At 46.6% G+C, this 12,872-nt stretch overlaps 1 long non-coding RNA gene and 1 pseudogene across 1 annotated transcript; one reads left to right on the top strand and one right to left on the bottom strand.

The window, feature by feature from the left end:
- Positions 1 to 385: 385 nt before the first annotated feature.
- On the top strand, positions 386 to 1,610 carry LOC107210555 (annotated as a pseudogene).
- Positions 1,611 to 6,922: 5,312 nt separating this feature from the next.
- On the bottom strand, positions 6,923 to 10,254 carry LOC107210713. The gene is made up of 3 exons (XR_001523996.2): positions 10,170 to 10,254; positions 9,290 to 9,350; positions 6,923 to 7,199 (listed from the first exon to the last, which is right to left on the bottom strand). It is a non-coding gene; the product is annotated as an uncharacterized LOC107210713 (long non-coding RNA).
- Between the last annotated feature and the right edge of the window lie 2,618 nt (positions 10,255 to 12,872).

Raw genomic sequence — 12,872 nt, 5'->3', positions numbered from 1 at the left:
CCATTCCTGATCACAGGGTGTCTAACATCTTCCAAGGCTCCTGTGATGGTGGTTTCATCTGCTCCCCACACAGTCTGATGTGAGCCCTTCCTAATTGTAACCTATAAATCTACCTTACTGCAAGCTATCACTTCTTGTCTCCCAGAAGACTCAGATAATAGTTTATTACGTTCTGTACTGCACTTTTGCCTATTTGAAGGGTATTATCATGCATCTCTTCCCCCAGACTAAATCAAATAGTTTTTGTCTGTACCTCCTTGCAGGGCTTATTTGCTGTACCTCTGGTTGTTCTTGCAGCTGTCCTTTGGACTCTCTGTGTTGAGCAGCCAGAAGTCAGGGGCCAGGGGCCAGGCAGCACACTGCCACGGTGAGCACAGAGCAGGTGATGTGCAGGTACGACCTGCAGTGTGTTGGGGGACAAACAAGTGTCTGTTCTCACATGATTTGCCTATAAGCAAATTCTCCACCATCTTCAAGTACTGCCAGAAGGGACAGTGTGCCTACAGTGACTGGTACAGGTGATCTGATGAGGCTCAGAGCCCCGGGGTGCACCACAGCCACTGTGCTGCCCCTGGCAGTCTCCAACAGCCCCTGAGTGTGGTCCCACCACCACATGGAGCAAGCAGAGTAAGAGGATGCTCAGGGACAGAAAAATGTGCGGCTGGAGTGAAGCAGAAGTCCAGTGCCCTCCGAGTTGCTCTGTGCTGCAGTGACCAAAATAACAATCTGGAAATGAAGCCCCATTACTACTTGGAAGCAATTTGCAGTGGACTGGAAGATCTGGGAGCTCCTGTGGTGGCAGGGAGCAGCTGTATCCATACATGGTGGAAGGAATGTGGCACTTGGGAGAGTGATGGGTGAGATATGTGGGCTGCAAGTGCTTCAGCCTTTCAACCAGGAAGAGAGGAAGGCTCACAAGATGATTGCATGGCAACATTTGAGCTCGATATGGAGAAGGCCCTTGCTTTCCAGGCCAGCCAGGTCAAGGTGTGCAGCACCTGTATGGAAGTGCTGTGTGAGAAACCACCAGACTCTAAGAGGAGGTTTGGGATCCTTTCCAGCCACACATACTTCTTGTCCTGCATCTGGCAGTGGAGATGTGCCAAGTAGTTCAAGAAATCCATCATCAAGTCCTGTCCAGAGTGCCAAGTAATATTCAAGTTTGTCATTCCCAGTGTGTACTGGGTAGAAAAGCAGAAGAAAAATGAACTGATTAAAGAATTTAAGCGGAGAGGGGAAGAAAGCCCTGCAAGTACTTTGAAAAAGGAAAAGGAATCCACTGGTTTGGAGGAAAGTGTCTTTGGAAGGAAGTTTTGCAGGAAACAAAAGGGCTGAAGGAGGTAACAAGGCTCTGCAGAAATGTTAGGTTCTCTGAGCAATTGTTCTGTATACTGGAATGCACAACAGGGAACTACTCTTTTCCAAACACAGTGACTGACTCCACACTATGGCAGGAGACCAGGCTCTTTGTTTCACTGTCAGCTGAGCTATTTCCATGTTCTGACTCATCCACGGCTGTTTCTACTCCGGTAAAAGCAGCAGCATTTGCAGCAATGTTCTTACAGGTGAAAACAATTATGAGGCAAAAGTTTCCCTACAAGTTGCACTAGCCATGTGGAGTTTTTCACCTTTCCCCTTGTGGGTGTTGCCTCATGTGTGCAGCTCTGGATATGTTCACAGCATGGCCATGGTTCTCTAGGACAGAGGGATACAAGTGACAGGAGGCAGTGATCATGTTCAAACCAGCCTTTCCTTGGGAACCCCACAAATAGTCTCTGAGTCAACCTCAGGACTATTTCTTGCACTGCCTTCACCTTTCTGCACTTCCCATCCCTGTTGTGAGCGCAGCAGTCACTTCCTTCTCACTGTCCTGCGTGGTCCCTGCTCAGGCAACCTTTAATTGCTACTTCTTCCACCTTCCCTTGAAGAACAGCACTTACATTGTATTTCCTTGTCGATAGAAAGTATAATTATTTTCAGCTACTCCTCTCTTCCAGCTTGGTTAAATCCCTGATGTGCTGATCTCAGACTGCTGAGCCTCGCTTTCCTCTTCTATGAGACAGGACAAGTGCAGCACCCAGAGGCTTGTAAATCCTGTCATCTATGCTGCAGCAGTAAAAAGCATTGTCGTTGAACACATCTTCCAATGATTGTGTTGCCATCAGCTGGGGATCTAGGAGGCAGATCTTACTTGGGAAGTGCTGCTAAATACCCAGAGAAAAGCAAATTTTGAATTCTCAGGGGTAAATACTTGTTCCAGACTCTCAAAAAAGTAGTGATTTGTGAACCCAGGTGTGGGAGGGGTGACAGTGCCTGAAATTTTTCAGCAGAGTTTTTTCCTCTTGTTGAGACTTCTCATTAGCAAGCACTAATGCTCATGGGAGCAGCTACATGGGTATACTGTCAAATGGAAGAGTTGGGGCAGAAACTCTTGTTGCCCTCCAGTGCAATCATTTCTGTTTTGTCTCTTCAAGTTCTGTTTCAAGTCATGGATGCCCCTTCGATCCTTATGGGGCCATTCCATGAATGAATGAGCAGCTGCTTTCTGATTCTCAGCACATATTTCCCTTTGTTACAGTGTTCTCATCAGGTCTGGTCACGTTCTCATGCATTCTGATATTTCTGGTACTCTGTACCATCTTAGGAGAAATAAATTAATAAACTTCCTTGCATGCACACCTTTCCCTGTGCCCACTTAAAAACAAGTTCTGTGGCAAAAATGCTTCAGTTCTGCATTCAGATAATTGGTGATCTATGAAAGCAAGTTACAAATGAGATTCCTAAACAGAATTTAATATAGCATTGCTATTACAGTGACTGTAACACAGTGCAGATTTGATGTTTTCCATCCAGAGTTACAAGAGTGTGCAACCTTATCAGACTATTTGATTATAAAATCCTTATCTCTGTTGCATTGTAAGCATTGGGGTAGCTTAATTTGCTGGTTAATAAACTCTCTTGGATGTCTATAGCCCTTTTATAACATCTAGGACTTCTTGAGTTTCATGGTTACCACAATGTTATATAGGGCTCTTTCCTTCTATTCACAGGTCATTGTGCTAATAAATATGAGATAGATGCCTTTGGGCATTAACAAACAGGTGCAGCCCTACAGTGTGACAAGGAAATTATTTTGGCTGGGACTTTCCAACAGTATATTATCAGAGGGGACTGTATAAACAAGTCAGGGCTTGTTGGAAGGAAGCATGGGTTTGGGACTTCATTCCTGGCTGTCATCCTACTTCACAGTCCACAAAACCTCTCTAAGACAGTGGATCTCTGAAGGCTGGAGGCAGCTTGCCTGTGTCTCTCTATGCAAACTGTGCTACTGAGGGTCTGTTCAGGGACTCTCCAGAGTGATGAATATGCCAAGTCACTCCAAGCTATTATATGAAAAGAGACCCTGGCACCAAGTTCTGCTTGCCAGAGACATGCAGACATTTAAATGCTGTCATGCAAGCCAAGATACAGCTCCAAGCTCTTTTAATTCCTGAAATGATCAGACAACTGCTGAATGTGATAAAGCAAGGATTTCAGTACAAAATGGACTAGGGAACAGGGAGGGCAGAGGAGAGAGACAGTAGACAGATACCAGGTAGGAGGTGCAGATGTTAAAGCTTTGATGTTCTTCCCTTCAGCAGAAAGAGTGGAGCTGAGATTAGCAGCATTGTGCTCAGTAATGGCATTATCCTGCTCGAAACACTGGGGGAAGCAGTTGTTCTGAATGTCACTGTGTCAGGGTACTTGATCCTCCAATCAGTTTGCTCTGTTTGAAACCAGATTAATATCTGAGACCAGGACTGCACCTTTTATACTTGACAGATGGAGCTGGCTATTGTTTTCAAGCAAAATGCCTTCTTGCTGGCATGGCATTCCTCTACTTGCCCCAGAGCAGTAGTGTGGTGTAAGCCAGCAGCTCCCACTGAAGGAGAAGCTGGACCAGTTCTCTCCTAGCTGTGCTCTGATGGTACAGCCCTGGTCCAACACTGTCAGCATCCGAGGCATACCTCAGACATGACACTGGACAGCACACCTGAGCCTCCTTGTTTTCAGACACAGCAGAGCAGGAGAATGAGGAAGCCTCTGGAGAGATTCAGATGTGTTCTGTATATCCCAGACATGCACTAGTGGTACACGAGCTCTTTCCAGTGTAGCAGTGTTTTCCAGTGATTCACATCTCTCCTGTTGCTCATTGCATCTCCAGGAGATGTAAGTGCAAGGAGTGGCTTGTTCTGGTGGCTATCTCTAAAAAAAATATGTATTTAATTATCTTGTAGGAGGCAAGATTGAAAAAACAGTCTCACTGCTCTGGGATCAGAAATCAGTGGAATTTATCATGAATCCCAGGTCCTGGGATCCTGCTCATTTTGTATTCTGAGATCAGCTTTGAGAAGGCTCTTCTGTTTCCTACCCAGTCAAGCTCTACCATTATTGTGACAACCAGCTGTGCTGTGGCAGGAGAGAAGCTGTTGGCTGTAGCTTTCACCCCTGCCACTGTGCTGCCGTTTTCTGCTGCAGTGAAAACTGTGTCCATAACTTCGGTCAGCCTTTTGAGGAAGCTTTAATCAGGGAGGGGTGAGCACTGCTCTGAGATGGTGAGGCTCAGCCTTCCTGAGGAACCTAATCCTGTTCTCCCTGAAGTCCTTGCTGCTGCAGCTATACAGTGACCAAATCTCTACCTGTGCCAGGTAATGTACAGATATGTGTGGGCCTCCTGTCTGCACTGTAGGGCAGAGACATCAGATAGTGTCAGCCAGAGAATATGGGCCAAGACCTGGACTTGAAGATTCCCCTTCCTCGCTGGCTCTACATTCCTGACAAAAATATTAAGTTATGGTGTGGGGTCACCCTGCAGTCCTGCTGTTTTAGTGACAGCTGCAGGGCAGCTGTGCTGAAAGATGCAGTTTCACAGCGACAGGAACAGACATTTATCTTAATCCAGTTCACAGGTCTTGCATAGAAAATATTTTAGGGCACCCCAAAAATCATGTGTGACTGTTCTGAATTTTCAGGGATGCTGAACAGTGAGTAACTCCACTCGGTTTGGGAGATACCCATCTTCAGGTGTTCTTTTTAATCTCTTTATACCTCAGTTTTTTAATCATTCAGATAGGGAATGAGAAGCAGCATTTACCTGTCTCCCATGACATACAAATATACTGTTGTTGAGGAGGCTTCACTACTGCTGCTGCTGGGAAAGTCTCAGATCAGAGTAGCACCCTCAAGTGTTGGAGCTTTGGGTAGCTTTTCCTTCAAAACCACATAGATCAAGTCAGGCTTGTCACAGTGAACAGGCTCAGCACAAAGCACACTCTAATTTCACTTTCTGATACCTTCTAATTCCACCTGATGATCCTTTCATAAGGGGCAGCTCCTTATTAATGAATGAATTTTCCATTCAGTGAAACATATTTCTGTATTTCACTAGTTGTGAAGGGATCTGAGCAAACACACTGCATTGGGAACAGTGAAAACATCCAACATGGATCAAATGCATCAAGATGCTCACAAAAGGAAGGAGGGATTTATCGTGATTCATTTCAGGAAGATGTTGTGAGTGTTTGTGCAGGTAAATGGAGAACACAACTTACAAAGAGTGGGAGAAAACTCAGAATCTCTTTCTTGAGGCCAGACCATTTTTCTGGTTCACTGACGAGAGCTCCAGCTTAATTGGGAATAATGATATGTTATTCCTGATGTTCCCAAGGAAAGAAATTAGTAGGACCAAAATGTTTACTTAAAGAAAATATATTCTGGATCTTATGAAGAGTCAGACTACACCAAGACTTTACTTTTATCAGGCACCAGCACTGTATTCAATCCTCTCTAATACACTCTTAGGGCTATACAGGGCCTTGGGGAACCTTTCCTGGTCTTTTAGATGGTGATGAAATTATTCTTTAGATGGAAAGTTGTTCAGCTCCTATGTTTTTCATCTTGACACAGCTTTTTCACGGTTTTTTAAATGGGTGCATTATCCATGGGAAGTTTTAGTGGGTTTTGGATACTTGCAGATATCCTATGCTGCTCTGTGATCAACTGGCAGTAAAGCTGGAGGTATTTCTTCTTCTTCTGAGCTTTGAATGGTTATGTTTCCATTTCACTTTCTAAATCTGAATGAAATTAGAATTTCCAATTTCAAAAGCTCTCCCCTTTCCTTTTTCAGCAATAAAGAAGAAATGGGAACACTTGCCTGGCCTGTTCTGCGCTGTTCATTATTTTGTACAAATGTATCACTAGGTTTCTCTTCTTTATAAAGTCTCTACAGACAGCCTTTTAAACTGTGCTTCTTGTGATAGCTTTCATTATTTTAAACAGCTAACATATAATACTTTTATGCCTCATTTAGTAGAAAACTGCAAAGATCAAATTTCTATCTAAAATATGAAGCCTTGTTAACAGTTTTTTTGAAACAACTAAAATAGAGAAGTCATGTGAATCATTGCTTCTCTTCTATTACTTAGGTAAAAAAAGAATAAATGTCTAGGAAATGTTTTCTGTAACCTTTTTGAAAGAAACATATTTCACTGACTGTAAAATATGTGCTTGTTTGCCTGCTGAGGAAGAGATTGGTTGGATGGTGACGCAGGAGCCAAAGCAATTTCAAAGAAGAGAGGTGGATTTTATTTTATAAACACAGAAATCCCAAGTGCTGTGTGTGGCTAGAACCACCCTCACAGAGAAACTGAAATTTTTATGATCCTAGAAGTCTAAATGAGAGATTGGTGCAATAACTCCATTGGTTTAATGTATGCTTTGTTTTGGATAATATAAAAAGAGATTTTTGCTGCCTAAATCAAATGTAGCACTTTTAGTCCCTTTCCTTGTTGATTTTGTGTTGTGAGTTCAGTAACAGCCTAAGTTTTATTTTGTTACTCCCACCCCCTAAAACCTGTGTCTATAACCAGAAACACTGAAAATGTTAACATTTCTGGGATCCTTAATGTTTATTCTTGCAAAGAGTTCCCAAACAGACCAGAATTCATCAGAAATACAACAAATCCCTTTGTTGCTTTTCTACTGGTGCCATTTTAAAAATAGTAACATCTTTATTTCAACACTTCTGAGGAAAAGGGGCTCCTTTACCCTTCAACAGTCAGACAGATGCTCCTTCTGTGTCTCCAGTTCTTTGGCTGCTGCTGTCACACCGTGCAGTTGCTGTCATCACAAAGCCCATGGATGGCAGGATGACACGGGAACTGTGGGCAGATGTGTGCATAGAAAGAGGGACAGGTTCAATGTGGGTTTACTAAAGGAAATGAAGTCCCCACAGTCATTGGTACAGTGTCAGAGTAAATCTCAGGGAGGTTTAAAGCAGCTTAGAAGGACTCATGGAAGCTGTCCTGGTGACTACAGCTGACAGCAGCTCCACCTGGCTACTCCTAAATCCCCTACCACACTGTCTTTACCACAGCAGGTCTCATGGTGGTTTAAGCTCTCCATCTCCACAGGGAACATGATCCTCCAAAGCCCTTGGCAGTGTTTTTCTCCTTGCTGCCACGCCATCTCAGTCTCATTTGGCTTTTGTTTCATTGGATGGGGTCATGAAAGCCTCCTGGAAACTGGTGCTGTTTGAGGGCTGACACAGAGATGATATCAAATAAAACTCTGAGACGACGCCTCTGCCCCACAGCACTCAGGACAACATTGTGGTGACTGACCTGGAGCAGGGGTGGAGCCTTGGAGAGCTTGCGGGTGGACGAACTGTTACTGAATAGCTGAATAATCTGTTACGATTTCTAGTCTATTTAAGCAGACTCTGAAGTCAACTCTTCAGAAGCAAAGGCTGGTACCTGCTGCAGTTCTGTGTGCCTGCCTGTCTTTAGAAGTCCTTCAAAGAAGCCCTTGTAATTTGTCAGGAAAATGAAGAGGGAGATTCCTGTATAATCTCCATCAATACCTTTCATTTCCCGAGATAATGATGCATGAAGTGTCCTGGGGAGAGAGCCTTTCCCCTCCTGACACAGTGGGGGCTCCTTTGTAACCCCTCTCGGGCTCATAATACACCCCAAAACAGATGCTTCCCCTGCTCCTCAAAGTGTTATCACAGTGTAGTTAAAATAATTTGCATGTTTTTAATGTAATTTTTTTTTTTCTGAGATAAAGTCATGTAAATGTCCATGGAAGAGTCAAAATGCCCAATTTAGGAAAGAATTTGAGTTTCTAATGCCACTGACAGCATGCATGTTGTCAGAACTCCTCCATGAACAACAAGAGAAACATATCTGCTTTCCTTCAAGTGGTTTTCTCTTAAATTACTATTTTCAGTTGTACATTAGTCCTGTAAAGTCAACCAGCCATTTTGTTCCAAATATTTGGCTAGGTAATAATTCCAAGAAAATTCTAGTGGTCGTGTGTTGATCTGAATAAAAGTATGGAGTTCTGGAAAAGTAGAGGGGTTGGGTGGAGTGTTTGATGCAGAAGAAACAGCTTGCCTCCAATTATCACAAATAAACACTAACAGAGCACAGAAATGGCTGCAGGACTTCAGGAGAATAAATAACCATTTGCAGATTGAATACTGGCTGTCGTATCACTGCTTTGTGGGGTTATTAATGACTGGCTTGGCGAGAGGAGGCTTTTTTCTGTTCCTCCACAATTAGAGGAGGCACGAGATAGATGTGGTTTACATTCATCTAAAGTTAGAAGTCATGATGTAAATTGCAGAAATAGACATGAATACAGAAAAAATCAAAAATGTGTAATTTGAAAAACATGTTCAAGTGATAGCTGCACAATATCGGGCTTCCCAAAAGGTTCAAAGGAAGAGAGCTGCAGGTAGAGAGCCCTAGAGGGACTTTGCTACCTGGGGAGCAAAGCACTAAGTTTTAACTTACATGAAAACTGAGAAAATAATTACTTTGTTGTGTATGGAAATTTTAGCCTTCAAAACCCAGAGAGAAATGCTGATAAAGAAATGCTGGGATCCAAAGGTCCTGAGAATATTTGGGGTGGCTGCAGTACCTGGGGTGATTCCCTGTCTCCCAACAGGGAGATCTCTGGGAACTGTCATGACATAGTGGTGACACAGAGCTGGCCCTTACACCCAGCACTGAGCTTCCCTGGATTTCCAGCTGCATTGCTGCTTGCCTCCACCTGCCTCATCACTGGACTGGGAAGCTGGTCTGACTCTGGGCCCCTCTGTTCAGGAAGGACATTGAGGGGCTGGAGCATGTCCAGAGAAGGGACCAGAGCTGGGGAAGGGGCTGGAGGACAAGTCCTGTTTGCAGCAACTGGGGGAGCTGGGTGTGTTTAGTCCAGAGAAAAGGAGGCCTGGGGGAAACCTTACCTCTGCAAGTCCCTGACAGGAGGGTGTAGCCAGGTGGGAGTCAGCCTCTGTTCCCAGGTAACTGTTGGAAATGATATAACGTTCCTAATTAACTTCTCAAATTTATTTAATATATATATATGTATTACAGTGACATAACCAGCAACATGACAGGAGGACTTAAACTACTCCAGGGGAGGTTTAGGTCGAAAAAAAGGAATTTCTTCACAAATTTAGCATTTAATTCTTCTAACCCTTTTCTAGCTTTTAAGTATATTGTTTCTGCCTTACCAGTCAGGTTTCAGCTGTATTCTTACTGGTTCTACTGCTTTTTATTTCCCTGGAAAACTATATTATTAATAGCTCTGAGATCTTGTACTGGACTGTATTCACTAATATGTGGTTTCTTTACTGGTAGGAGTACTATATTCTGACTCACATTCCCCTAGTAATCCATGTTGAACAATTTATTTTCACAAAAAAGGTGAATAGACATTGGAATGGGCTGCTCAAGGGGATGTAGTCACCATCCAGAGAGGTGTTTAAGACTGGACATGGCATGCGTGATCTGTTTGACACGTTGGTGTTGGGTTATAGGCTGGAATCGATGATCTCAGAGGTCTATTCCAACCTAAATGATTGCGTGATTGCTGGGACGACATCACCGGAGCCTGGAGCAGCGCTCTGCCCGGCAGTGCTGTGCTCCTCCGGGGAAGGGCCAGGCCCGGACCGCTGCTCCAAGGAGCGCAGGAGGGAGAAACGCGTGAAGACAGCACACGCACTGACGAACCCGAGAGCTCGCTGCTGTTTCCGCAGAACGCACACCCACTGCCGCAGCCCGAGCCCTTTGGTAACTAAACGCTAATTAAGCACTAATTGCACCGCGCTGCTCGTGCCCTACCCCGCCGTCGCGCACCGCCCTCACGAGAAATGGCGGGAACGGGCCACGCGCGCGCCATGTCTTCGCCGCGCAAGCGCAGGAGAACGAGTGACCCCTCCCGGCCGCCGTCCCGCCCCGCCGTGCCCCGGACGCCTTCTCCACGGTCACTTCCGGCGGCGGCCCCGGCGCGGAGGCGCCGGTGCAGCCCCGCTCCGCCCCGGGCCTAGCTGCAGGACACCGGCGCAGGCCCCGCTCCCGCGGCGGCCCCGGCGCGGAGACTCGGGCGGAGCCGCGGGAGCGGCGCTTTGTGCCGCCGCCCATTGTGTCGGTGATGAGTCACGCAGCAGACGGGGGATGCGCTGATGAGGGGCCGCGTAGGGCCGGCAGGATTCCCGAGCCCGGAGCACACCCCTGGATTTGCAGACGGCAGAGGCCGCCCGGTCCGCGCTCCCCGCCGGGTGGGTGACAGCTCCGGTGCTGTTTCCCAGCCGGGACAGTCCCCTTGCCACCGCCAGCCCTGCGCTGGTACCCGCTCCGGCCTTACAGGTGGCGGCTGTGCTCAGTGCACAGCAGTAAAACACCCGGCGCTCGACCTCTGCAGGCTGTTGGTTTGTCCCCTGCTGCCGGGACATAACTTCCACTGCCACCCGGCTGCCCCGCGCTGTGGGAGCATCCCGTGAATGGGCCCGATCGGCTGCGGTCGGGGTCACAAAGGAGCAGAAGGGGTCTGGCTTGTTGTGCTGGACAACTTCTGAGGCAGGAATTACTGCTGAGCAGGGTATATGGGCAGGGTAACACAGCAGAGACAAGACATTATGCAGGTTTCTCAGCTGCAGGAGCAGCTCACAGGGATGTGTGGGGATGTGGTGTTACACAAAGGCCGCTGCAGGCCGGAGCTGCTGCCATGAGCGTGCCCCGGGTTCCGAGTGCTGCTGGGGGGCACAGTCAGCGTGTGTGCTGCACAGACATGGAAGGGCTGGGCTGGGGGGCACAGTCAGCGTGTGTGCTGCACAGACATGGAAGGGCTGGGCTGGTGGCAGGACCAGCAGCGTCAGTGCAAACGTGGCCACTTCAGGGAAGTCTGAATACCAGGAAGACTGTGGCACGGGAGGGAGGAGCACTGCAGTGACCTTTGGGTGGCAGGAAGATGTCAGAGAGCACAAGCAGAGGAACAGCTGGGAAAAACTGGGGAGTAATGATTATGAACTGGGTTGGCTTCCTTGCCTTCCTTCTTCCTCTCCTCCCGCCTGAAATCTTGTGTTCTGCAAAGTGTTAGGGTCTGTGTTATACTGTTACACTGTGGAACTCCAGGGGTCCAGTATGGCCTGAAAATCAATCCATTTTGGGAACAGCATTAAAAAATATATACTGAACTCACCTAAGGGCTGCTGGGTCTGCAGCTGACAGCAGTGCCTGCTGCTGCTGCTGCTGTAACCCTTTTGCTGTAAGCATGTGCCTCCTAGGCACGTAAACACTCATTTACATGGGCACAGACCCATAGCCTGGGGTCCCTTCTCTGTTATGTGCAAGCTCCAGAGACATATGACTTGAATTAGAGAGTGCTGGTTTCTTTGAATTTAGGTTAATCCAAGAATGTTTAATGATCTAAGAAAAACAAATTTCTTTGTAATTGAAAGTAACTGATACTTGTTTTCTTAGGGTTTTTCCCATAATACTCATCTCTGACTGTCCAGCTTGTGTTTGCTGCTCTCTCGATGCTGCACAGTTCATTCACACCATTCCTTTCCTGAGTGCTGCAGGCAGTGACCCTGCAGCAAGCACAGTTCTGGGCTTTTCTATCTCACCTACCTGCCATTTGGGAATGCTTAATTGCCTGACAGTGATAACCATGTGTGGTAGCCAAAAAGCTTTCCTTTGGTGTTGGGGCCACCTTCCTTGTGCCAGTAGATGAGGGAGAGAACCTGCTCAGACCCAGCATCCTTGGCTGGGCAGTGTCTCAGTGCTGTGCTCGGTGTGGTCTCTCACTGTTCTCTTTCAACAGATCTCATCAGTATAATGTTGGAATGCATCTCCAGAAACTTTGTGGGGCTTTTTGTCCGCCTCTGGCTTCTGTCTCACGAGGGTGGACACACAGGTCCCGAGCATCTCCGGGGGTGTGTGGCCTCAGCCTTGGCCCCACTGGCTTCTATAGGCAGCACACCCGCCTGGGTTTCTTTTGGGGTGGTTAAAGCACCTCCCAACACACAGTGTGAGTTTATCTATTTCCAGAGGCTTCCAGGTACTGGAGAACTGCACTGCAGTTCCAAGGACAACAGTGCCATAGTTAGACTTTGACTTTAGGAAGAGCCTTGCTCTGTGACACAGCAGTGTTTGAATTTTGGGGGTGGCAAGGATAATTGTCATGGGATTTTAGGGATAGGTGCCTTGATGCAGCCAGTTCAGGTGATGATGCTGACTCCCCGTTTTGATGGAGAGATACCCTTGATTCTTCTCTATTTTTCAAATATGGAATTAGGGTTTTAAAGGGTAATTGCACATTTCCATTCATTTCCTTGAGAAGAAAGTTGGCTAGAGTGAGCAGCCTGTAGAAACAACTCCTGGCACAGCCCTGGGATGAAGGTGCAGCAGTGAACCCTTGTTCTCCTCACAGGATCGAGGAATGTTACCTGGAGCAAACATGCTTACCTAAGAGGCTGGCTGTTATCTGCCAGATCCAGTTTTGCCATGATTCACTGAACTCATTTCACCTGTCTGTGCTCCCTC

Source organism: Parus major, chromosome 13 (genome assembly GCF_001522545.3).
Source record: "Parus major isolate Abel chromosome 13, Parus_major1.1, whole genome shotgun sequence".
Classification (NCBI taxonomy): Eukaryota; Metazoa; Chordata; class Aves; order Passeriformes; family Paridae; genus Parus; species Parus major.
Note: the sequence above shows the minus strand (reverse complement) of the source record. Positions and strands in the feature narration are given on the sequence as shown.